General features: G+C 48.7%; 1 protein-coding gene across 2 annotated transcripts in view; it reads right to left on the bottom strand.

Annotated features, from left to right (window-relative positions):
* The window catches only part of LOC134640338 (peroxisomal membrane protein PEX13-like), a 42263-nt gene extending 24049 nt beyond the window's left edge, over window positions 1-18214 (bottom strand). The window contains exons 1-3 of one of the 2 annotated variants that reach the window (XM_065471881.1): window positions 18183-18214; window positions 4225-4401; window positions 4012-4146 (exon numbers count right to left, since the gene is read on the bottom strand). The gene's annotated coding sequence lies outside the window, so the exon portion shown is untranslated. Of the gene's footprint in view, window positions 1-4011; window positions 4147-4224; window positions 4402-16170; window positions 16453-18182 lie in introns of those variants that run through there. The other variant, XM_065471880.1, reaches the window with a different exon arrangement.
* Between the last annotated feature and the right edge of the window lie 9510 nt (window positions 18215-27724).

Below are 27724 nucleotides of genomic sequence, written 5' to 3' on the forward strand. Positions count from 1 at the left end.
GAAAACAGGCATATCAAAACAAGCCTACTAGAAATACTACTCTGTATTACATCCTAACACTTGGCTAAATCCTAATATGTAATTCTGGTTTAATAGTTTATTACACTAAATGCACACAGATGTTTTACTTTGGCAGGAGCTTAAACAACTGAGTTGAATTAACACAAGTTATTCATATTCAATAAACCTGTGCAATTTGTGTTGATAAAATATGATTGAAACATGTTTTGGTGAAGTAATTTGAGCTCTTGGAATATTTTAATCCTTCATAATTTTCACACTTTATTCCAACACTATTCAGTGGCAAACAAACAAAACCGTACATTTTCTGAAATATTTGTGGGTTTTTCTCGTTTGTTTTTATACTACTTAAACACTAAAGTGACCCTCCAATGTGATGACAGTGCCAGCAGTGGCCCACAGCTCATTTAACGCTTTCTCCTAATTGGCTCATAATAGTCTCGCATATGTATGAGCTATGTAGGCTATCTCTATTTTAAAATAATGACTGGGCAATGAGAGCATCTCCTCACGGTGTACTTTACTGACAACAGGACAACAGGGAATACAGAGAACTGACTGAGGACTTTGTCAACTGGTGCCAGCAGAACCACTTCCAGATCAACACTCCGAAAACCAGCGAGCAGGTAGTGGACTCCACCTACACCAGTGAACATCCAGAGAATGGGCATTAAGATAGCTGACTCATATAAGTGATCTAACCAATAAACTGATCTGGAGTAACAACAGAGAGTGCATCTACACAAAAGGATAGAGACGGTTGTATTTGCAACAGAGAAGTCTTTTGGAAGGGAGCAGGGAGAGCTCCTGAAGACCTTCTAGGACTCTGTGGTGGTATTGTCCATGTTTTATGGTGTGGTCTGCTGGGGATAGGAAGAAACTGAACAGGTTGATCAAGAAAACTAGCTCTGTTCTTGGATGCCCTCTTGACCCAGTGGAGGTAGTTATCTCTGTCAGATAACAGCTCCCACCCCATACAGGCCACCCTGACAACACTAACCTGTTTTCCCTCCAGTGATAGGCTGCTGGACCCAACTGACCGAGTGCTCAGTGAATACCTCAGGCAGCAGAAACCCAAGAAAGAGGAGGGAGACGAGGAACCATCATGGAAGGACAGGCCCCTGCACGGTATGTACCACCGGCAGATAGAGGAGGTGGCTGATATCCAGAAATCCTACCAGTGGCTGGACAAAGCTGGACTGAAAGACAGCACAGAGGCACTAATCATGGCAGCACAAGAACAAGCTCTGAGTAGAAGATCCATAGAGGCTGGGGTCTATCACACCAGGCAAGACCCCAGGTGCAGGCTGTGTAAAGATGCCCCTGAGACAATCCAGCACATAACAGCAGGGTGCAAGATGCTAGCAGGCAAGGCATACATGGAACGCCATAACCAAGTGGCCGGCATAGTGTACAGGAACATCTGTGCCGAGTATAACCTGGAAGTCCCGAGGTCAAAATGGGAGATGCCCCCAAGGGTGATGGAGAATGACCGAGCTAAGATCCTGTGGGACTTCCAGATACAGACGGACAAAATGGTGGTGGCTAACCAACCGGACATAGTGGTGGTAGACAAACAGAAGAAGACGGCTGTAGTGATCGATGTAGCGGTTCCGAATGACAGCAATATCAGGAAGAAGGAACACGAGAAGCTGGAGAAATACCAAGGGCTCAGAGAAGAGCTCGAGAGGATGTGGAGGGTGAAGGTAACGGTGGTCCCCGTGGTAATCGGAGCACTAGGTGCGGTGACTCCCAAGCTAGGCGAGTGGCTCCAGCAGATCCCGGGAACAACATCGGAGATCTCTGTCCAGAAGATCGCAGTCCTAGGAACAGCGAAGATACTGCGCAGGACCCTCAAGCTCCCAGGCCTCTGGTAGAGGACCCGAGCTTGAAGGATAAACCGCCCGCAGGGGCGTGCTGGGTGTTTTTTATATACACACATATACATATATACATACGCCCTGCCCGTGATCAGGTACCCTGCTGGGGTAATAGGCTGGCCAAAGGAGGAGATAGAAGCCACTGACATAAAGACAAGAAAGCCCCTTACCATGCATGGAGGGTTTCACCCCAAGTCCAGCATCCTGAGGCTGTACGCTAAGTGGAAGGAAGGAGGCCGGGGACTGGTGAGTGTCAGCACCACAGTCCAGGATGAGACAAGGAACATCCACAAATACATCACGAAGATGGCCCCAACTGACAGCGTGCTCAGTTCAATTCAATTCAATTCAATTTTATTTATATAGCGCCAAATCACAACAAAAGTCGCGTCAAGGCGCTTTATATTGTACAGTAGATTGCACAATAATAATATGAATACCTCAGGCAGCAGAAACCCAAGAAAGAGGAGGAAGGCGAGGAACCATCATGGAAGGACAGGCCCCTGCACGGTATGTACCACCGGCAGATAGCGGAGGTGGCTGATATCCAGAAATCCTACCAGTGGCTGGACAAAGATGGTCTGAAAGACAGCACGGAGGCACTAATCATGGCAGCACAGGAACAAGCACTGAGCACAAGATCCATAGAGGCTGGGGTCTATCACACCAGGCAAGACCCCAGGCTGTGTAAAGATGCCCCTGAGACAATCCAGCACATAACAGCAGGGTGCAAGATGCTAGCAGGCAAGGCATACATGGAACGCCATAACCAAGTGGCCGGCATAGTGTACAGGAACATCTGTGCCGAGTATAACCTGGTAGTCCCGAGGTCAAAATGGGAGATGCCCCCAAGGGTGATGGAGAATGACCGAGCTAAGATCCTGTGGGACTTCCAGATACAGACAGACAAAATGGTAGCGGTCAGGAAGCAACATCAGGAAGAAGGAACACGAGAAGCTGGAGAAATACCAAGGGCTCAGAGAAGAGCTCGAGAGGATGTGGAGGGTGAAGGTGACGGTGGTCCCCGTGGTAATCGGAGAACTAGGTGCGGTGACTCCCAAGCTAGGCGAGTGGCTCCAGCAGATCCCGGGAACAACATCGGAGATCTCTGTCCAGAAGAGCGCAGTCCTAGGAACAGCTAAGATACTGCGCAGGACCCTCAAGCTCCCAGGCCTCTGGTAGAGGACCCGAGCTTGAAGGATCAACCGCCCACAGGGGCGAGTGGGGAATTATTATATATATATATATATATATATATATATATATATATATATATATATATATATATATATATATATATATATATGTACACTCAGAAAAATAAAGGTGCCAACTGAAACCAAAAGTGGTTCTTTAGACTGATGCCATAGAAGAACCTTTTTTGGTGCCACAAAGAACCTTTCAAACAATGGTTCTTTGAAGAACCATTTCTTTCAGTCGTTCATTGAAGAACCTTTAATGGTTTTTCAAAGAACCTTTTTTAAAATGGTTCTTTAGAGAAGCATTTTTAAAAGCTCCTTCAAATGGTTCTTTAAAAAAAACATTTTAAAGAACCATTTTAAATCTTTCAAAATAAAATGTATCATAAATTGAATTTAGGTAGGATAAAATAAATACGAGCACAGCATAGACATATATTAATGGTTTATTGTCATTTCATAATATACCAAAAGACAAAAAGGCATTTTAACCCTCAGCACCACATCACTACTAATACATGTTACATATTAGTCATTTAAGCAGTAATAATTAAACATTTTTACTATACTTTAAATAAATATATATATGAATACTATATCTATAGATAACACAACAATTAATACATGTATTATTTAATTAATAAAACATCAGAAAGTGATAAAGACACATTAAAAATAGCAATTGCTTCATAACAGACGAATAAATCAACACATTTTCATCAGCAGATGTTTGCATAATCTGTAAAAATATTTCAACAAGTTTTTGATTAAAATTATCAATGAACTTCAGCCTTACGTTATGTAAGGTAAGTTTCATGTTGGACTCATGGTTCTTTGTTAGTCCAGTTTAGGACAATGTCTCTGACGTATGTATCATATCAAATATATGTCATATCAAAACAAGCCCACACCTGCAGTTGTTTCAGTTTTTCACATGTGTTTCCTGTCAGCTGGTCAACCGCACTCAGGTGGACATCCATATCAGCCAACCAAACGACAAGCTCCTCCCTTTGTGCTTCAAATCCCTCCCACTCTTAGACAAGGAGCTGAGAGAGAGAAAACAAGGGTCAATTATAAAGAAGAGAGAAAAGTGAAACCATCCTCAGAAGGTCTGACTCGCATACCTGCAGTCGACCTATGATGGACTCCAGTTTGGCGTCATCACAGCGGCGGCCGCACTCCCTCACCAATGCCAGCAGCCGAGTCTGCAGGGTGCCCTGGAAGAGCAGAGTTAATGTTCGACTCTTCCTGGTCAGTCTCTCCAGCTGGGTGAGCCGAGGTTTCCCCTCTCACCGCCGCCTCTGAACACACGAACACAAATTGCATGTGAAGCAGGAGGTGCAGATTTTTTTGCTGTTCTTTTCTAAATCCAGGCTTGATAACGTGAAGGTATTTGGAAAACCTTTTTGGCCAGCGGACGACTGTTGCCTCGCAGAAAGTCAAATCAAATGTATGCGATACACAATCAATTCACAAGAACACATTATAAAAAACAAGTCCAGTTCTTGCCTGATTTCACGTGAATTCTGCATCAAAACAGGGTAACAGAATTAAAATGAGTGTTTGCAGCAAATGTGAGCACAAAGCCTCACTTTGTACAAGCCTGCTATTAAAGTTCTCCTCTATGCAGACAACGCTCCTGTTTTCAAGGCACAACTTGGATCTGCTGTACAAATCTTATGGATACACGCTAAATGAAACAGAAGTTTGCACAACTCCAGATTCTGATCCCTCCACCTAATATGGTCCCAAAAGGCTAACAAATACCCGCATAGCAATAGCAATAAAGCAAATGTTGAGGCTTCAAAATACAGAGTCCATAAACCAATGGCTGACATGGGTTTTATCATAAGGGTGATAAATATACAACATATGTTTTTAAGACTAAAAGTATAATACAGATTTTAGTCTGAGAGATTTGATGTTCATTTACCTGCAGATGCACTATACGTGCCTGCTCCGTGGTTTTCCACAACGTTTTGCACATCACTATTTAATACAGGAAGTAGGTGAACTAAAACAAGTCATCTTTCTTTGTGAGAGGACAATATTAATGAAACAAACCTCAATGACATCATAGAGATCCCTAAAGATGCTCCTGCTGCTTTTCTTCCTCCTCATCCTAAGCTTCCTTCTCCTTGTCCTCGACTTCCATCCAATTGTAATTCAATCTAATTGTTTTTCTCCCTCTCGTCTTCCTCATGTTGTTGGAGCTGTGAACAGAATTAATGTGAATCTGAATTGATTTTTGCAAACAAGAAAAATCTACAGCTTTTCGGTCAGAGGTGGTCTTGTGATTTAAGCCGGGTAGAGTAGACTTATGTGTTGATACTGCCTGCTTCAGCTCTACGACTGGCTGCTGAGTGATATTTACACCCTGGCTGGATTACAATCTTTAACCACGTGCTGAACTTTGGCCCAGCGTTGATTTGTCTTGTTAGTATAATGACCTCTTCTTGGCTTAATGTATGATGGTGGATAAATGAAATGTACAAAGAAAATTTAACTACAGGGTGTGCCATTTATATGGATACACCGTAATAAAATGGGAATGGTTGGTGATATTAAAGTCCTGTTTGTGGCACATTAGTATGTGTGAGGGGGCAAACTCCTCAAGATGGGTGGTGACCATGGTAACACTCAGTAGTCGCCTCATTGTTCTGACACACACAACAAAACTATTGACTACACTACACACTAACTACACAAGATTTGCACTAAACGTCGCCGTCACTCCTAAAACTTCCCCCTTCCTAAACAACTAAATGCCGCCATATCATTATTTGATTGGTCGACATGGTACATTTTTCGACCAATAGGAAAGGGGTTTTTTGGTTTTGGTTTTGCTCACAGGCGGAGAGTGCTTTCGAGTGGTTTCCTTATAAAACGCCGTTTCTACTGTTTCTTCCCGCAGTAAATATAAACAACGCTAGTATTCAGGAAGAAAACCAAACATTGCAGATATTTTTATCATAACTCTGGTTTTCGTGGCCTATCAACACAATTTAAAAACTGGTATAAAGTCCACACTTTTTCCATCAATTGTTCCGTCTGTCCTGCTCACATCTCCAGTGGTTGTACACGTTGTCATTAACGTGGCTTCACTTCACATCAGCCACGCCACTTTGCTAGCTAAAACACCGGTGCACATAAGGACGCTGTCATAGCCTGTCGACGACGTTCATTAGCAGCGTATATACGAATGTGAATCGCATTATTGGCTGGACTATGGGATAAGGCGGCATCGTTCTAATCCCATACGGGAGCAGCCAGTCACTTACTGACTAACACTGCAAAACAGAATTGTTAAAGTTTTGATTTTAATTTCAATTCAGGTTAGATTTTCTTTTTGTGCGCAGAGACCGTGCCAGCAGTGCACGATTCCGAGAGAATGAGTCTGCATCAATGTTCACCTTCCCCGGCCTGTATTTGACATCAAACCTGAAATCTGCCAGCTCACCGATGTCATGGTCCTGGGCCACGTTGGCCCAGTATTCTTAGTTTTCATGTGTTTTTGTACTTTTGTTCTTTCATTATGCCATGGTTCCTAGGTTCTGCCAAAATGTTCCTTATTTGATTACCCCCTGTGTGCCCTTCTGTGTATCTGTGAGCCCTCGTCTCTCCTTGTGTTTTATTCCATGTTTTCCCCAGCCCGTTATGTCTGTGCTCTCTCTCCTCCTGTCTGAACCTCTGTACTTCCTGTTTTACTTTGTCAGTCTCCCGTCAGTGTTGCGTTTACTCCTGCCTCGTCTTGTTATGATTATCAGTGTCACCTGTGTTCCTCGTGTGCTCCCACTCCCCTCGTTAACCCTCTGTGTATTTAGGTCTGCGTCTCCCTCAGTTCTGTGTCGCGTTCTCCCTCTTGGCTGTGTTTTCCCTATGTGTCTCTAGTTATCCATGTCCCAGTTTAGATTTGTTATATTTTTCGTGCTAGCCTGCAATAAAGCAGTGTTTTGAGTTCACTTTTGGTCTTGGTGAGTTTTGCGTTTGGGTCCTTCTCCTGCCTCCACACAGCCGGTTCATGACAGTAGAACGCGACCAGAAAATGGACCCAGCAGCTCACAATCCCTCCGCTGAGCTCCGCGAGGATTTAATTTACACGGTGGAGTATCACTGTCAGGAGTGGGCAGCGCTGCCAGGGGCAGAATATCGGGAGACCGTAGCCATCCGTCTACAGAGGATGGTGTCCGGACTCCCATGGCTGTTCGGCGCGCTACATCCCCACATCCAGGACTTCCTCGTCTCCACCATACGCATCCGCCCGGAGCTGCCGCTCCAGTATGAAGAGCCGGAGGACGTTCAGCCCGGTCCGCTGGAGGATTCGCGGCCTGGCTCGTCTCCTCCCCCTTCTCGGCGAAAACGGCGTTCACGCCGCCGTCGCTCCCGTACAGCCAAGCAGGCTGCACCCGTGGGAGAGAGTGACTGTGCTTCACACACTCAGCCCAAGTTTTCTGATCCCGGACTTCACGACTTATGCACTACTGTGAGTAACTCTGTTTTGCCCGCCATTGTGTTACCTGAATCGGATAACTCCGCCACTTTGTGTTTGAACTCTAGAGACACGGTACAGCGAGGCACCTCCGTGTCAGATAATTCACCAGTTGCTCTCACTAGTAATCTTTGTGTTTCTGAGCCCTCAGAGTTTTGTAATGCTCGCAGTGTTTCCTCTGAGTTAGCCAATATGAATGTTTCACCTGTGAAGTTAGCTGAACCTAAGACTGTTATTCCACACCAGACTCACCTACATACTGCTACCAGCGTTGTAGTCCCGCAGAACTGTTTTACTCGGCCTGTACATTCTGTGGTTTTCCAGTCTGAGCTCAGCCACACACCACCACCACCACCACCATCAGCTCTAGATGCAACAGTGCATGCTGTGGAGCACAAACCATCCGAGACTGAGTGTTCCCTAGGTGATGCTCCTTCCAGTGACTGTCTCATGTTCCAGCCCGTTTTGTCTTTAGACATTTCTGATATTTCTCAGCCAACTTCTCAACCAGCCACTGCTCTCTCAGCTCCTCCAGGAGTTACTGTGAATGAGGCCTGTGTTGTTGAGCAAGCCAATTTAACGTGTACTCCTAGTGTTCTGCCTGAGCCAGGTGACACAGAGGCTATTAGCCATTCCTCTGCTATGAACAGTTTAATCTTTAGACCAGCTCTTGTATCTGTGACTCCCAGTGTTCCTCCATCGATTTCTCAGGCTGTGGTTTTTTCTGTACCAGAACTTGACAGTGCTAACTCGGACGCTACCTGTGTAACCTCACCTTCTCCCGTGCCTGCTAAGCCTGACTCTGTTTGTGTTTTTCCTTGTGGACTCCTTAAAACTGTGCATTCAATGCCTGCTAAAGTTAAGAGCCGTAAGGTTTTGTCTGCTATACATTCACTGGCAAAAGAATTTGGTTTGAGCACTGCAGAGCTGGTTGCACAGGTTAACTTTTCTGTTCCCCGGTCGTGTCAGTTTAACTCTGTGCGCCATGCTTTTCGGCCAAGTTTCATGGACTCTGTGTGTACTACGTCTCAGGCTACATCCTGTACAACTGTGTGTAGTGTTATCTCACATCCAGGTTACCCAAACACTGCTTGTGTGAATTCTCCAGTACCTGTGAATGTTTCTGAACTCACTCTTTTGAAGACTGCTAACGATAAGATGGACAGCTTAAGAACAGCAGAGTTGCTGAAATCAGCCTGCCATAAGTGTCTGATTGCTAGTGCAGTGTTCAGCACCATTAACCTCATTTACCCAGTGACTGTAACTGTTCCTGTGCGTCGCTCTCCACCTCCAGTTCCTGTACCCAGGGCAGCTCGGGCCCAGCTTTCCCTTGCACCTGTATCAGTTCCTCGGGTGAGGGTGGCTGAGGTCCAGCTGGTCCCTGCTTCTGTCCCCAGCCTGGCAGAGGCTCCGCTCATCCCGGCACCCGTACCTGCTCCTCGGGTGGGGTTGATGGACACCCAGCCATTGCCTGCACCTGTTCCGGTTCCCCGGGTGAGGTCAGCTGTGACCCTGCCGACTCCTGCACCCGTCTCAGTTCCTCGGGTGGGAGTAGCAGAGGTCCAGCTATTTCCTGCACCTACACCGGCACCCAGGGTAAAGGCAGCCAGAGCCCAGCTCGTCCCTGCACCCGTCTCTGTTTCTCGGGTGGGGATGACTGGTGTTCGGCCAGGCCCAGTACCCGTTCCTGTTCCCCGGAGGAGAACAGCCAAAAGTCAGTTATCAGCTCAATCATTATCCGCTCTGTCATTAACTCTGTCACCAGCTCAGTTAGTAGCTCTGCAACCCGTTCAGTTACTGCCATCCTCTGCTAGAAGCTCTTGTGAGCCCACTCAGCCAGCTGAGGACTGCGTGGTGCTGACACTTCTTGGACAGACTGTTTGCACTGCACAGCCCCAGCCGTTGCATCCCAAGCCGACTGCGTGCCCTGTGCAGCTACAGTTAGCGTCCGCTGAGCCAGAGGTCTCCGCACCTGCTGGCTCTGCATCTCTTCTCGCTGGCGGTTCAGGAGAACCGCTCCAGCCATCCCTCGTCTCCGCTGGCGGCTCAGGTCAGCCCGGCCAGCACTTCCTCGTCTCCGCTGGCGGCTCAGGTCAGCCCGGCCAGCACTTCCTCGTCTCCGCTGGGGGTTCAGGAGAACCTCTCCGGCCACTTCTCGTCTCCGCTGGCGGCTCTGGTCAGCCCGGCCAGCACCTCCTCGTCTCCGCTGGCGGCTCAGGTCAGCCCGGCCAGCACTTCCTCGTCTCCGCTGGCGGCTCAGGTCAGCCCGGCCAGCACTTCCTCGTCTCCGCTGGCGGCTCAGGTCAGCCCGGCCAGCACTTCCTCGTCTCCGCTGGCGGCTCAGGTCAGCCCGGCCAGCACTTCCTCGTCTCCGCTGGCGGCTCAGGTCAGCCCGGCCAGCACCTCCTCGTCTCCGCTGGGGGTTCAGGAGAACCTCTCCGGCCACTTCTCGTCTCCGCTGGCGGCTCAGGTCAGCCCGGCCAGCACCTCCTCGTCTCCGCTGGCGGCTCAGGTCAGCCCGGCCAGCACCTCCTCGTCTCCGCTGGCGGCTCAGGTCAGCCCGGCCAGCACCTCCTCGTCTCCGCTGGCGGCTCAGGTCAGCCCGGCCAGCACCTCCTCGTCTCCGCTGGCGGCTCAGGTCAGCCCGGCCAGCACCTCCTCGTCTCCGCTGGCGGCTCAGGTCAGCCCGGCCAGCACCTCCTCGTCTCCGCTGGCGGCTCAGGTCAGCCCGGCCAGCACCTCCTCGTCTCCGCTGGCGGCTCTGGTCAGCCCGGCCAGCACCTCCTCGTCTCCGCTGGAGGGTCCAAGTCGCCTTCGCCCGCGCCTGTTCCGGCCTCCGCATCTGCTTCGCCCGCGCCTGGTCCGGCCTCCGCATCTGCTTCGCCCGCGCCTGGTCCGGCCTCCGCATCTGCTTCGCCCGCGCCTGGTCCGGCCTCCGCATCTGCTTCGCCCGCGCCTGGTCCGGCCTCTACATCGGCTCCAGCTTCGCCGTCGCCTGGTCCAGCCGCGGCCTCTGCTTCAGCTCCGCCTGGTCCAGCCGCGGCCTCTGCTTCAGCTCCGCCTACGCCGTCGCCCGTGGCTGCCACGCCATCGTCTGGTCCGGTTCCACCGTCTGGTCCGGTTCCATCGTCGCCCGTGGCTGCCACGCCACCGTCTGGTCCGGTTCCATCGTCGCCCGTGGCTGCCACGCCACCGTCTGGTCCTGTGCCCACCAAGCCTCGACCAGTACGCCCGATGCTTGAGAGCCGCCGCCGTCTTCCACGCGGCCGGCCTCCGGACCCGCTCTGCTGCCGCCGCCGTCTTCCATGCGGCCGGCCTCCGGACCCGCTCTGCTGCCGCCGCCGTCTTCCACGCGGCCGGCCTCCGGACCCGCTCTGCTGCCGCCGCCGTCTTCCACGCGGCCGGCCTCCGGACCCGTTCTGCTACCACTGCCACTTTTCACGTGGCCGGCCTCCGGAACAGCCGAACTGTGAACTCTTCTGCCGTCGCCTCCTGGGTTGACCTTCTGCCCTTTTTGGACATTGCTTCCCTGTTTTGACCTGTTTTGTGTATTTGTGGACTCAGTTTTGGTCCCCTGCTCCTTGTGTTTTGTTTGGTTTTCGTTCCCTCCGTCCTGGTCCCCCGCCTCCCGCCCTGGGTGGGTTGTTTTGTTTTTTCTTGTCTTTTGGTTCTTGGGTTTGGGCTGTCGGGAGCCAGCCCTTGAGGGGGGGGTGATGTCATGGTCCTGGGCCACGTTGGCCCAGTATTCTTAGTTTTCATGTGTTTTTGTACTTTTGTTCTTTCATTATGCCATGGTTCCTAGGTTCTGCCAAAATGTTCCTTATTTGATTACCCCCTGTGTGCCCTTCTGTGTATCTGTGAGCCCTCGTCTCTCCTTGTGTTTTATTCCATGTTTTCCCCAGCCCGTTATGTCTGTGCTCTCTCTCCTCCTGTCTGAACCTCTGTACTTCCTGTTTTACTTTGTCAGTCTCCCGTCAGTGTTGCGTTTACTCCTGCCTCGTCTTGTTATGATTATCAGTGTCACCTGTGTTCCTCGTGTGCTCCCACTCCCCTCGTTAACCCTCTGTGTATTTAGGTCTGCGTCTCCCTCAGTTCTGTGTCGCGTTCTCCCTCTTGGCTGTGTTTTCCCTATGTGTCTCTAGTTATCCATGTCCCAGTTTAGATTTGTTATATTTTTCGTGCTAGCCTGCAATAAAGCAGTGTTTTGAGTTCACTTTTGGTCTTGGTGAGTTTTGCGTTTGGGTCCTTCTCCTGCCTCCACACAGCCGGTTCATGACAACCTACCCAGCAGTGGCCTACTGCATTCAGCTTTGCAGTACTCATCACATATGAATGAATGAATGAATGAATGAATGAATGCTTTATTGGCCATATGCAGGTTGCCCCGCAGAGGAATAGAACCCCCCCCGACCTACACACACAACATAGACATCACATGGGAATACAGGTCAGAGATCGGCAGCGTTACAGAAAAACACAGAAAAGTACACAACAATGGGAAAGTACAAGAGGAAAAAAAGAGACCTCTACTCATGCTGGGCACCTGTGGGAGGACAGCATGAGAACAGGAAACAAAAAAACTCCTCTGCACAGAAAGCACATAAATGTCCACAGTACAACATTTGAGCACGTGACAAGCCACAGGGTTGGGTAAGGGGTGAGGAGTAATGAGGAGGAAACACAACAGTCATCCTGCACAGCGCTACCATTCCAGCGCGGCACACAGACCCGCCGTCTACCCCCGCAGGAAACAAGCATCGAAGGTGTTTGGAAAGGGAGGGGGATCAGTGTTTGCTTATCAGTGTAAGTGTATGTGTATGCGTGTCCATAGTTCAGCTGAGACAGTGTCCTTCGCCCTGCCAGGCTAAGTAAACAGTCTTCCAGCCAACCCAGGTGGCCTTGCATGGAATGGGAAGGAACAGACTCAACACAGTCGTTATCAGGGAGTTTTTGTTCAGCTCCAGCCTTGAGCCCACAGCTGGCGGCGGAGAGGTAGCCGTATTATGGTGGTGATTTTCTTTGTGATTTTCTTTTACAACAACTCATGAGAATTTCGAGCTGTTTTAACACTCCGACACTGGTCTCTCGAGCTCCCTTTGGATAGCTGCCAGTCTCTCCATGATGTTGTTTACCTTTAACTCCGTGGTCTTGTCAGTCTTTTGCTCACAGAGCAGATTCTGAGACCTCACGACCGCAGCCAACTGATCCGTGATGTTTTCCAGCTTCCGCCCATAGGTGTTGAACAGAGCGGATTCTTCCCTGATGTGTCCCATCATCCGCTCAGAGATCTTATTCTGAGTATTCACTGCATCCGCAAGTGCTTCCAAGCTCTTTACCATGCTGCCATCCGTGAGCCCTTTCTGAGAAACCGCACCTTGTCCCATCGATTCAATCCCAGCGGGCAGCCTTGTGGGGGTTTGAACAGCCGGTTCCGCTTTCTTAATTCTCCGATAAGCCAGCTCCGATCAGCAAGAACCCTGTTATCATGGTTCCGAATAGGTAGATATCTTCAGCGTCCTCGATCGACAGTCCCGCCAGGCACACGATCCTCCACTTCTGCCACCCATCCATCGTGTATCCAGCAGGGAAAGTCCCTCCAGGGCACTCAGGCTCTCCCGAGCCCAGACTTCTCGTTGAGAAAAGGGTGTCAATAGCATTCAGAGACCAGTTGATCAAATCCATACTTCTCTTTTGGTTTTAGACACAGACTGTGAGAGATTGTTCCAGGGAAGTGAAAAGAAACACATGAGACGAGACAAGGACATAAGAAGCTAAGCAGGGAAGATAAGGGAGAGGAGAGGAGAAAAGTGCGACCGCCTTCGCTGAGAGCCAAAGAGAGCAATGTGAGGGGATTATTGTCTGTATAGACCAGGGGTCGCATGTGGCTCTTTCATCCTTATACTGCGGCTCCGCGTGGCTTGGGACAATACACTTCCATTTAATACTTATCATTAAATTGATAAGTATTTAATGATAAGTATTAAGTTATATAATAAATATAATAAAATTATATTTTATTATTTTTGTTGCTCAAAATAAGCATCGCATAACGTGGAAGCCGGTGTACCCGCCAAAACGCCATGCATTTATCGAGACTTTCAACCTCGGGTAGGCCAAGTATGGAGAAATGTAAGAAAAGAAAAATATCAGAAGAAAATAGAACATTTAATGATGCCTGGGCAGATTCATTTGCATTTACTTCTGACGAGAGTGGCCTACCAGTATGCCTAATTTGTGGAGAGATACTGGCTAACAATAAAAGGTCAAATGTCGAAATAAAAACACAGCCTTTGCTGAAAAATATCCAGAGGGAGAAGAGAGGAAAAAAGCCTTTTTGGAAGTGATTTGGAAGGCTGATCTGTGGAAACATCAATTCAAGAAGTGGATGAAGTCTGCATATGCAAGTTTTGTGGCCGCTCAGGAAATAGTCAGGCGTGGGAAGCCGTTGACGGACAGAGAATATATGAAGGAATCATTCATTAAGATTTCAGAACACCTATTCGCTGACTTTAAAAACCAGAGTGCACAATCTCCGTGCAGAAAATCAGAGCGATGCCTCTCTCTGCGAAGACTATCAAAGACAGAACCATCAAAATGGCAGAAAATATCACAAGACAGCAAATTAAAGACGTCAGTTCAGCTGCAGCGTACTCAATTGCCTGTGATGAGTCCAAAGACAAAAGTGACAGTGAACAAATAGCGCTGTTATAGCAATATGTGAACTCTGCTGACCACAGCAAGAAATGATTGAGCTGATAGCACTAAAATGCCAGACACGGGGGAGGACATCTGTGAGGCTGTGATGATTGTTTAAGAGTCAAAGAAATAAAAACAAGCCACCTAGTGTCAGTAGCTACTGATGGGGCACCAAGTATGACTGGAGGGCACAGGGGCTTTGTGGCCTGGCTGCAGAAGTCACTGGATAGAAAGCTGCTGACGTTTCACTGCATCCTGCACCAAGAGGCATTGTGTGCGCAAACCTTTCCTCCAGAATGCACAGAGGTCATAAATGTTGTCATTCAGATCATCAATAAAATAATGGCAAAAGGTTTAAATCCCAGTCAGTTCTGTTCAATACTGGATGAGGTGGAGAGCATTTACCCTGATCTCCTGCTGTATAACAGAGTGTCCAGAGGAGAGGTGCTGAAACGCTTTGCTGCATGTCTGGGAGAGGTGAAAACTTTCATGAGCAGCAAAGGGCTCACCTTTTCTGAGCTGGAACAGCCAGAGTGGCTGAAAAAGCTGCACTTCGTGGACATTACAGCGAACCTGAAGAAGCTGAATACAACTCTGCAGGGGAGAGGAGGCACAGCGTTACACATGCTGGAGGAGGTGTTAGCGTTTGAGTGCAAACTGACAGTTTTAGCCAGAGATTCACAGAGAGGCACACTGTTTCACTTCCCCTCTTTAAGGGAGTTCAAACAAGCTCACAAGGTGATAAATTCAGAGCATTTGCAGTCTGCAAACACCATAATTATTTGGGAAATAATTCCACGAGTTCAGAGAGGAAAAACCCACATTATCCTTCCCCGTCACTGCCCTGACCATCGATCCATCCCTGTTAAATGTGACTGGATTTTCAGGTATAAGTCAACCTGATCTGGAGCTGGAGCTGGCTGACATAGCTGACAAAGATATGAGGGTGTCCAAATTCAAATGCTTGACAGAGTATCTTGAAGATGTTGCCCATCAGAAGGCCACTCTTGTTCAGAATCACAAATGGAGTGATACTGAGAACCTTGTTTGAAACATTGAATGCCATCCCCGACACATAAACATGAAGAAATATGCATTTGGAGTCCTGTCGATCTTCAGATCCACATACGTATGTGAGCAGCTATTCTCCACCATGAACTGTGTTACAAACAAACACAACTCACGCCTCACAGACGACAGCTTACAGTCCTGCGTAGATGAAAGTGACTTCATGACGCCCTGATTTGCAGACGCTGTGCGCAGAGGTTCAGGAGCAGAAGTCCCATATTAAACTTACCACGGCAGACCCGACGATGTTTGCATGAACATGCTCTTCAGCATCTCTTTATTGACCACTTTAGTTCACTGAAACTTCAATGCCAGTTTAGTTTAAGACATTAAACTGGTCGCGCTTTGAATCCAATTGATAATAACAGAGCTATGCTGGACATAAGCAACTGTGTTAGTGTGACGCCCTGCATATTTGAAGGATTACGATAAACTTCAGTTCTTACTGAATCTATAACATTGCCTTGATCTGCCTACATCATTTTAAAATGCATTTTTTAAAAATAGTTTGTGTTGTTAAATGAGTTTTGTGTTACTGTGCACAGTGAAAAACTCACCTGATGTAGTGGTAAGGCCATGTTCACCACTATAGTGGTGACAACCTGCCACAGGTATTTTCTATACGCACTAAATTTCATACTAAAAAGCCTTGGTGGGAATTTTTGTTTGCATAGAAAGTAAAGGAAAAAATGTCTTGAGGTCTTTTTCCAGTGTTTTCAAAATTGTGTTTTTCAGATACACATCAAAGCTTCACACAGACAAACATACACACAAAACAACAAAATATGTCAAATTACATAAGATAAGATAAGATAACCTTTATTAGTCCCACGCGCGGAGACTTGAGAAGTTGGGAATTGTTGGGCGGGGACCACGGTAAACTGTCTCTGAGGCGATAGAAGCCCTGCCCAGATTCGGTCTGTCCGGCAGTGGCTGTGTAGAGGACAGATTGAACTGCTGCTCAGTGGAGGCTGGATTACAGTCATGCTCAGTCTTACCGTCCCCATAGGTGGCGCGCGGATGCTTGGACCCTCCCAGTGGGAAATTGCCTGAGCGAGGTGGAAGATAAACCGGCTTAAACCAAGGAGGTGGATTATGGGAGGCTTTTTCTGGAAACCTGGGAGCAGGGGGAGGATCTGGTGACAGACTCTGTCCTGGGTGGTCCACAAACTTATTAGCAGGTGGGATTGCCATTGCCTCTGTCTTAATGGCTGGAAAAACACATGCATTTATGTGATGGGGGTTCAACGCTGGTGGGTCACTAGGCAGTGGTGCTTCCTCAACTGGATCTGGCCACGGTGGTGGAGCAGGCCAGTCATCATCCTCCTCAATCTCTGCTGCATCACCCGGTAGCGGTGACTGCATTAATTTACTGGTTCGGACAGAAGATGGGCCCTGCATGCTCTGGACAGCTTCCACTAACTGTCTCATTTCTGCTCGCAGTGCCTTGAGTTCGACCAGATCTGATGACATACGCTGCTGGGTCTGCTGGATGAGGTGGCGCTCCTGACGGATGTCCTCTAACTCTGCACCTATTTCCTTATTTGGATGTGTATAGGGGAGCACAAAGGGTAGAGGAGTAGAGTGATCGTAGGCTTGTTCCCCACGACTTCTCTCTGGATACAGCTGGGGGGCTAGCTGATTCTCCTGGATGTGCTGTTGGCTCTGAGCTCCATAGCGCGAGGCCGTCTCCTGGAGAATAGCATCCCGCCTCCACTGAGGGCTGGCTAGGTTGTAGCTAAAGGGGGAAGCGAGGGAGGTCATCCTGGCCTTGTCCTCTTGGTGTGTGAGCTCTACATCCTCTCTATGTGCCTGGCTAATGTAGCCTGGGTACTCCACCTCATAATCTGCGTAGCGCCCAGGAGGGCGAGCATGTCGTTTGGGGCGTGCGCCGCGAGCCTCATACTCTGGGACTGATTCCATCTCTGAGGCAAGCCTAGTGCAATCCGGCTCGAAGGACCATTAAATGTAGTGGAGATATCAAAGATGGGCACGGCTGTGGCACTGATTCAGACTTTAAGCACTACGGTCACCCCGGTGTGTCGGCCAGAACACCACTTAAGGCCAAGTTGTCCCAGAGTAGGAAAGAAGAAGGGAGCTTGTGGGTCCGTTTGAGGCACTTTATTGTTAACACTCAATTTCTGGGGCTGTAAACACAGCAGGTGTACATAGGTGTGTATGTGTGTGGGTGTGTGGTTTCCTACAAAAGAAATAAACAATGGAAATACAAGATAAATAAAGAGAATAGACAAGTAAAACACTCAAATATAAACATGATCCAACATAGTTGACATAATCACATATATAGAAATAAGACAATACAATACACTTCAAACTACTCACACTATACCACTAAACCGCATTAGTGCGAGGTTAAGTTACCGTCAGTACACAGGAACTACTTCCGGTAGTTGTACAAAATAAAAGCTTCTCCATTATAACCAGCCGTAATGCTCTTATTGTGAAGGGCAAGCGGGAACACCATACTTCCGGTCAAACTACGATCGCTATTTTACTAATCCTCGTACCCAATTGTTGCTACAAACGCTGCTACTTTAAAGTAAACAATCACAAGCATCACATACAACATATAGAGAAGGTTTGATAACACAGGAATGACGTTATGGACATACGAGCGGCCGTACATGCGTCAACAAAGCTAAACCAGGATAAGCTAACGACATAGGTTAGCATATGAAATGAGGGTGAACTCACGCGTTGCGTGCGTGGTCTACCGCTCCGACTACGGACTACATTAGCTCCTAAATGGTAAACATACTACAGTACTGACACAAACAAAGGCAAGATACAACACAGGTCAATACTCACTTGTCATTTACGCACACATAACATTCCCCAGGAATCAGTGCAACCCCTCCAGACCAACACTGCTCCTCCGCCATTAAACTGCCCACCTTACTAACCGGATGATGTCACTAGAAGGTGGGCTGGCCCAAACTGACAGAAGACTGAATATTAAATGAACTTATATAAACTTATAAACTAAATATAAACTAAACTAGTAAACTATTCTATGAACTTTGGGGCCTTTTATACAGCCGCCCCCAAATGTATGTAAGACATTTGCTCATCAATAAGGCAACAAAGTTCTAGGGTTGTGGTGAGTTCGACGCAGAGCTGTGCTCATCTTCTCCAGAGGGCAGCGCAGGGAGGACAACCAGTCTGGCAACCGGCCGAGTGTAGATTCTCTCCTTCACCTTCACGTCAACCGACCTGATGCGTCCATCAGGGCTAGGATGAGTTTTAATCACCCTCCCCACAGGCCAGAGAGCCCTGGGAAGCTGTGGATCAGCGATCATCACCACAGAGTCCTCAGCCAAATCAGCTGCTGTCGATTGCCACTTCTGGCGAGTCTGCAGACTGGGAATGTACTGACGGATGAAACGTGACCAGAAATGGTCAGCCAACACCTGGGAATGCTTCCAGCGACGGCGACTGAGGAGCTCACTCTCTGGGTATACTATCTGAGGTAGCGATCCATCCGGCCGCCCCATCAGAAGAACATTGGGAGTCACTGGATCTGCATCTCTGGCATCGGACGACACATACCCCAGTGGTTTACTATTGAGTATCCCTTCCGCCTCGATGAGTACAGTGCGAAGCACTTCTTCTGGAACTGACTGAGCACCAACTGTAGCATAGAGGGCATACTTAACCGACCGGATCTCCCTTTCCCATGCTCCCCCAAAGTGTGGGGCACCTGGAGGATTAAAGCGGAAGCTGATCTTCTGAGGTGCTAGAAGCTGTTGTAGTTCCGGGCACATCTTCAGAAAGGTCTCACGCAGTTCCCTCTCACCTCCCCTGAAGTTGGTCCCCTGGTCTGAAACCAGCTCGGCAGGTGTACCTCTACGAGCGACAAATCGCCGAAGAGCCATCAGGAATGCGTCTGCATCAATGGTGTTAAGAACATCCAAGTGGACTGCCTTGGTGGTAAGGCACTTGAATATGATTCCCCATCTCTTCTCAATACGCCGTCCAACCTTGACCTCAAACGGCCCGAAGCAGTCCATTCCCGTAGAGTAGAAAGCCGGTTTATATAAACGTAGCCGGGCTGCTGGCAGGTCTGCCATCTTCGGCACTGTAGGTCTAGCTCTCCACCTTTGACAATCAGCACAGAGGTGTTGGTAGCGCCGGACAGCTTCACGCCCTCGCAGAATCCAGTAGGAGCGCCGAAGCTCTGCGAACACCCGCTCCGGGCCAGGATGATGGAGGTGGCTGTCAAAGTCTTGGATCAGGAGTTTGGTCACTGGGTGGCCTGGGTCCAGGATAATCGGATGGAGTGTCTCCAGTGCCAAATCTTCAGATCGACGAAGTCGTCCTCCAACACAAATGAGCTGTCTGGTCTCATCCACCTCGGGTGACAGAGAGAGAAGACGACTGCTCCTGGGAACTGGCTTACCGACTTTCAACAGATTATACTCCTCCGGAAAACTATCCATCTGGGCCCTCTGTAGGATCAGCCTCTCCGCCTCGCGATAGTCCTCAGCAGTGGGATGAACATCTGGTTGGGCCGCCCCATGTAGCTCCCGCACTGCAACCTCTAACATCTCACTCCAGGTTCTGTAGCGGCTCAAATCTGAAGTTGGCTGACCTGATGGAGCAGCTGCAGTGGTCCCACAGAACACAGCTTTGCGCAGCTCCGCGGCATCATCTGCTTGGTCAACCGTGAGATCCTCTGGCCAGGAGTCTGAACTGTGAAGGAGAAAGGATGGTCCTTGGCTCCATCTATTCGGTACAGCGAGCTCTTTCAGCTTCTTCCCACGTGTCACATCATCGGCTGGATTCCTTCCAGAGTCGACGTATCTCCAGGAGTGCCTGTCTGTCAGCTCTTGTATCTCGGCTACACGAGTGCCAACGAAGACCTTGAATCGGCAGGATTCAGACCTCAGCCATGTCAGCACTGTTGTAGAATCAGACCATAGGACCGTCTGGTCGATTCTAAGGGTGAGCTCCCTTTCCAGCACTTGTGAGAGCTGGGCCCCAGTGAGTGCAGCACAGAGCTCCAATCGGGGCATAGAGTGAAACCGCTTGGGGGCAATCCTGGACCGGGCCACCAAGAACGACAGATGCACTTCTCCATTTCTGCCAGTGGTCCGGAGGTAAGCTACTGAGCCATAAGCTTCCTCAGAGGCATCACAAAATATGTGTACCTCTCTCTGACAGCTGAAGGTGTCCACTTGCTTAGGCACACATGGTCGAGGAAGAGTAACTTCAGGCAGAAACTGCAACTCTTCCTCCCAGGCTGTCCACTGCTGCATGAGCTCCTGAGGTAGATGTGGGTCATCCCAACCCCTTTGCTTGTCCCACAGATGGCGGATGATTACCTTCGCTCTGGTTGTGTAGGGTAAGATGAACCCTAGGGAGTCGTACTGGCTGGCCAGGACCTTGTAGATATTGCGCATCGTGGGGACTGCATATGGAACTTGACGATGCTTGTAGCCTAGGACATCTGTGTGGAATAGCCAGCTCAATCCCAGGGTAGATTCTGGGGTATCGACCTTGTTCTGGGCCAGCCATAGCTCCACACTAGCAGAGCAGCTCTCTTCTGGTAAATGACTGATGACGTCACGTTCATTGCTGGCCCACTGTCGTAGGTCAAACCCTGCTGAGGCTAGGATGGCCCGTAACTTGTCGACAAGGTTCCTTGCCTCTTCCACGGTGGGGAAACTCTGAAGGCAGTTGTCCACATAAAAACACCTTTCGACTGAGAGTCTCACGTCATCATCTGGCTGGCTGTTATCCATGACGTGACGCTGCAGGGCGAATGTGGCACAGCAGGGGCTACACGTGGTTCCAAACGGGAGCACCTGCCACTCGTAGACTGCTGGAGGGCTCTCGTCACTGATGTCGCGCCAGACAAATCTGAGCAGGGCACGATCTTCTGGTAAGAGACAAACCTGGTGGAACATGCCTTTAATGTCCCCACTCACTGCAACTGCATGCTCTCTGAAGCGTAATAGAACTCCCAGAAGAGACGCACCTAAGGTGGGCCCAGGCAGCAGGTAGTCGTTCAGGTTCTGTCCTCTGTACTGAAATGAGCAGTTGAAAACCAAGCGGTTCTTACCATTATGGCTCACCATGTGATGAGGGATGTACCACGCCTCCTGACCTTCTGTCGCAGGTGTCCCAGAGCCACACTTAACGATGGAGCCAGCCTTGATAAGCTTCTCCATCTCCACCTTGTAGGCTTCAGCTCGTTCTGGGTCTTTAGCCAGCCTTCTCTCCACACCCCGTAGACTTGGCATGACAGCGTCTTTGGTGGCCTGCAGTATAGGCATCCCCTTCCGGCGAAGCAGTGGGGTGGCATAGCGAAGTATGCCTTCAACCTCTACTCGGACAGTTCTGGTCTCCAGAATGCGTATGGCCTCTTGGTCTTGCCTTGAACGAGTAACAACCTTCTCGTTTCGGAACGGAACAATGTCGACCTGCCATAGCTTCTCTACATGTTTCATTAATTCACTGACCTGAGGTGCCACAGTTGTCAGCAGGCACTGCTGTGGTTGGGCAAACTGGCCGACTATACTTGCTGGCCCTTGTAGCGCCCAACCTAGCCTGGTGCGAATAGCAGCAGGCCCTCCTGGAGGTCCCAGCCTGACTGGCTCAACGGGGGTAACCAGATGGGGATGGTCACTGCCAATGAGTAGCAAAGGTTTCACATTTATCAAGGTGTGAATCGGAAGGCCAATCAGGTGTTTATACCTTTCTCTAAGTTGCTCCATGGGATAAGTGTGGCCTGCAAGTCCGATGCGGGCAGCAGTGAAGGCTCCAGCAACCTTGAACCTGGTCCTGGGCCTTGAGGGAGAGGAAACAGAGAACGACACTGACTCACCTCTGAGAGTCTGCACGTCCTGCCTAATCGTGCGCAGTGGGACGTCCTCTGTGACCCCTTGCATGCCTAACTTCTCGGCAGCCTCTGGCAGAAGCATCGTCCTCTCTGACCCGTCATCCAAGACGGCATAAGTGCTGATTGTTCGCTTGCCATAATGAATGCAGACTTTGACGATCTTTAGAAGGACTCTGCAGCCTTCAGTGGGTCTGTCTAGATACAGGACGTCGGTCGCCGCCTTCGAGTCACCGCTCACCATCGCTGTTGTCGGTGACCCTTTCAGTGTTCTAACGTTGACATCATGCAGTACCTGCAGGTGCTTCCCTTGGCAGAGGCTGCACGTCTTCCTCAGATTACACTGGGCCGCCTGGTGTGACCGTGCGCAGCGCCAGCACCTCTTGTTACTCTTTATCCACTCTGTTAGCTGGTCCTTTGTCAACTTGGATACCACTGTGCACTGGCTGAGATAGTGCTCTTCTGTGTTACAGAATGGACAGTATGGTTTGTTCTTACTGGCCACACCACCTGGCCTCACTGCCTGTGGCTTTGTCGTTACCTCCTTTGCACCATGAAGGACTGTGATGGATCTCTTACCCTGGCGCACCTCAGGCCTGGACCACTGTTTCTCCTTCGTCACTTTCGCTGCTAGCTGCCCTTCAGAGTCTTGGCACCAGGACTCATACTTAAGCCACCCTGCGAGATCTGCCAAGGTATGCATCCTCACACCTTGTCGGAACATGCAGCGGCGGAACTCTGCTCTCTGCTCGGGGGGTAGTTTACTAAGCAGACGAGCAACATGTGAACCACAATGTAGTTCCACTTCTCCTTCTGGGCCTAGTGTCCTTAACATCCCCACTAGTGACTGTATCTGGAGGGCAAATCTCTCAAATGCCGAGACGTCTCCACGCCTGATGTCAGGTGAGTCCATCATCGCAGCAATACGCCTCAGCACTATCTGATGTGGCTGGCCGTATTTGTCATTGAGCGCCTCCATCGTATCAGTGAAGGGTGTGGTAGAGTTGAGGTAAGCGTCGGCTATTAATCTAGCCTCCTCTAGGTGCAGGTGATCAACCAACACTTGGTACTTGAACAGCTCAGTCGCGTCCTCAGGTAGAAGATCCCCCAATGCCATCTTAAGCCTAGCAAACTCACTAGGGTCTCTTTGTGATTTTCTTTTACAACAACTCATGAGAATTTCGAGCTGTTTTAACACTCCGACACTGGTCTCTCGAGCTCCCTTTGGATAGCTGCCAGTCTCTCCATGATGTTGTTTACCTTTAACTCCGTGGTCTTGTCAGTCTTTTGCTCACAGAGCAGATTCTGAGACCTCACGACCGCAGCCAACTGATCCGTGATGTTTTCCAGCTTCCGCCCATAGGTGTTGAACAGAGCGGATTCTTCCCTGATGTGTCCCATCATCCGCTCAGAGATCTTATTCTGAGTATTCACTGCATCCGCAAGTGCTTCCAAGCTCTTTACCATGCTGCCATCCGTGAGCCCTTTCTGAGAAACCGCACCTTGTCCCATCGATTCAATCCCAGCGGGCAGCCTTGTGGGGGTTTGAACAGCCGGTTCCGCTTTCTTAATTCTCCGATAAGCCAGCTCCGATCAGCAAGAACCCTGTTATCATGGTTCCGAATAGGTAGATATCTTCAGCGTCCTCGATCGACAGTCCCGCCAGGCACACGATCCTCCACTTCTGCCACCCATCCATCGTGTATCCAGCAGGGAAAGTCCCTCCAGGGCACTCAGGCTCTCCCGAGCCCAGACTTCTCGTTGAGAAAAGGGTGTCAATAGCATTCAGAGACCAGTTGATCAAATCCATACTTCTCTTTTGGTTTTAGACACAGACTGTGAGAGATTGTTCCAGGGAAGTGAAAAGAAACACATGAGACGAGACAAGGACATAAGAAGCTAAGCAGGGAAGATAAGGGAGAGGAGAGGAGAAAAGTGCGACCGCCTTCGCTGAGAGCCAAAGAGAGCAATGTGAGGGGATTATTGTCTGTATAGACCAGGGGTCGCATGTGGCTCTTTCATCCTTATACTGCGGCTCCGCGTGGCTTGGGACAATACACTTCCATTTAATACTTATCATTAAATTGATAAGTATTTAATGATAAGTATTAAGTTATATAATAAATATAATAAAATTATATTTTATTATTTTTGTTGCTCAAAATAAGCATCGCATAACGTGGAAGCCGGTGTACCCGCCAAAACGCCATGCATTTATCGAGACTTTCAACCTCGGGTAGGCCAAGTATGGAGAAATGTAAGAAAAGAAAAATATCAGAAGAAAATAGAACATTTAATGATGCCTGGGCAGATTCATTTGCATTTACTTCTGACGAGAGTGGCCTACCAGTATGCCTAATTTGTGGAGAGATACTGGCTAACAATAAAAGGTCAAATGTCGAAATAAAAACACAGCCTTTGCTGAAAAATATCCAGAGGGAGAAGAGAGGAAAAAAGCCTTTTTGGAAGTGATTTGGAAGGCTGATCTGTGGAAACATCAATTCAAGAAGTGGATGAAGTCTGCATATGCAAGTTTTGTGGCCGCTCAGGAAATAGTCAGGCGTGGGAAGCCGTTGACGGACAGAGAATATATGAAGGAATCATTCATTAAGATTTCAGAACACCTATTCGCTGACTTTAAAAACCAGAGTGCACAATCTCCGTGCAGAAAATCAGAGCGATGCCTCTCTCTGCGAAGACTATCAAAGACAGAACCATCAAAATGGCAGAAAATATCACAAGACAGCAAATTAAAGACGTCAGTTCAGCTGCAGCGTACTCAATTGCCTGTGATGAGTCCAAAGACAAAAGTGACAGTGAACAAATAGCGCTGTTATAGCAATATGTGAACTCTGCTGACCACAGCAAGAAATGATTGAGCTGATAGCACTAAAATGCCAGACACGGGGGAGGACATCTGTGAGGCTGTGATGATTGTTTAAGAGTCAAAGAAATAAAAACAAGCCACCTAGTGTCAGTAGCTACTGATGGGGCACCAAGTATGACTGGAGGGCACAGGGGCTTTGTGGCCTGGCTGCAGAAGTCACTGGATAGAAAGCTGCTGACGTTTCACTGCATCCTGCACCAAGAGGCATTGTGTGCGCAAACCTTTCCTCCAGAATGCACAGAGGTCATAAATGTTGTCATTCAGATCATCAATAAAATAATGGCAAAAGGTTTAAATCCCAGTCAGTTCTGTTCAATACTGGATGAGGTGGAGAGCATTTACCCTGATCTCCTGCTGTATAACAGAGTGTCCAGAGGAGAGGTGCTGAAACGCTTTGCTGCATGTCTGGGAGAGGTGAAAACTTTCATGAGCAGCAAAGGGCTCACCTTTTCTGAGCTGGAACAGCCAGAGTGGCTGAAAAAGCTGCACTTCGTGGACATTACAGCGAACCTGAAGAAGCTGAATACAACTCTGCAGGGGAGAGGAGGCACAGCGTTACACATGCTGGAGGAGGTGTTAGCGTTTGAGTGCAAACTGACAGTTTTAGCCAGAGATTCACAGAGAGGCACACTGTTTCACTTCCCCTCTTTAAGGGAGTTCAAACAAGCTCACAAGGTGATAAATTCAGAGCATTTGCAGTCTGCAAACACCATAATTATTTGGGAAATAATTCCACGAGTTCAGAGAGGAAAAACCCACATTATCCTTCCCCGTCACTGCCCTGACCATCGATCCATCCCTGTTAAATGTGACTGGATTTTCAGGTATAAGTCAACCTGATCTGGAGCTGGAGCTGGCTGACATAGCTGACAAAGATATGAGGGTGTCCAAATTCAAATGCTTGACAGAGTATCTTGAAGATGTTGCCCATCAGAAGGCCACTCTTGTTCAGAATCACAAATGGAGTGATACTGAGAACCTTGTTTGAAACATTGAATGCCATCCCCGACACATAAACATGAAGAAATATGCATTTGGAGTCCTGTCGATCTTCAGATCCACATACGTATGTGAGCAGCTATTCTCCACCATGAACTGTGTTACAAACAAACACAACTCACGCCTCACAGACGACAGCTTACAGTCCTGCGTAGATGAAAGTGACTTCATGACGCCCTGATTTGCAGACGCTGTGCGCAGAGGTTCAGGAGCAGAAGTCCCATATTAAACTTACCACGGCAGACCCGACGATGTTTGCATGAACATGCTCTTCAGCATCTCTTTATTGACCACTTTAGTTCACTGAAACTTCAATGCCAGTTTAGTTTAAGACATTAAACTGGTCGCGCTTTGAATCCAATTGATAATAACAGAGCTATGCTGGACATAAGCAACTGTGTTAGTGTGACGCCCTGCATATTTGAAGGATTACGATAAACTTCAGTTCTTACTGAATCTATAACATTGCCTTGATCTGCCTACATCATTTTAAAATGCATTTTTTAAAAATAGTTTGTGTTGTTAAATGAGTTTTGTGTTACTGTGCACAGTGAAAAACTCACCTGATGTAGTGGTAAGGCCATGTTCACCACTATAGTGGTGACAACCTGCCACAGGTATTTTCTATACGCACTAAATTTCATACTAAAAAGCCTTGGTGGGAATTTTTGTTTGCATAGAAAGTAAAGGAAAAAATGTCTTGAGGTCTTTTTCCAGTGTTTTCAAAATTGTGTTTTTCAGATACACATCAAAGCTTCACACAGACAAACATACACACAAAACAACAAAATATGTCAAATTACATAAGATAAGATAAGATAACCTTTATTAGTCCCACGCGCGGAGACTTGAGAAGTTGGGAATTGTTGGGCGGGGACCACGGTAAACTGTCTCTGAGGCGATAGAAGCCCTGCCCAGATTCGGTCTGTCCGGCAGTGGCTGTGTAGAGGACAGATTGAACTGCTGCTCAGTGGAGGCTGGATTACAGTCATGCTCAGTCTTACCGTCCCCATAGGTGGCGCGCGGATGCTTGGACCTGGGAGCAGGGGGAGGATCTGGTGACAGACTCTGTCCTGGGTGGTCCACAAACTTATTAGCAGGTGGGATTGCCATTGCCTCTGTCTTAATGGCTGGAAAAACACATGCATTTATGTGATGGGGGTTCAACGCTGGTGGGTCACTAGGCAGTGGTGCTTCCTCAACTGGATCTGGCCACGGTGGTGGAGCAGGCCAGTCATCATCCTCCTCAATCTCTGCTGCATCACCCGGTAGCGGTGACTGCATTAATTTACTGGTTCGGACAGAAGATGGGCCCTGCATGCTCTGGACAGCTTCCACTAACTGTCTCATTTCTGCTCGCAGTGCCTTGAGTTCGACCAGATCTGATGACATACGCTGCTGGGTCTGCTGGATGAGGTGGCGCTCCTGACGGATGTCCTCTAACTCTGCACCTATTTCCTTATTTGGATGTGTATAGGGGAGCACAAAGGGTAGAGGAGTAGAGTGATCGTAGGCTTGTTCCCCACGACTTCTCTCTGGATACAGCTGGGGGGCTAGCTGATTCTCCTGGATGTGCTGTTGGCTCTGAGCTCCATAGCGCGAGGCCGTCTCCTGGAGAATAGC

The sequence above is a fragment of the Pelmatolapia mariae genome, linkage group LG13 (genome assembly GCF_036321145.2).
Source record: "Pelmatolapia mariae isolate MD_Pm_ZW linkage group LG13, Pm_UMD_F_2, whole genome shotgun sequence".
Lineage (NCBI taxonomy): Eukaryota > Metazoa > Chordata > Actinopteri > Cichliformes > Cichlidae > Pelmatolapia > Pelmatolapia mariae.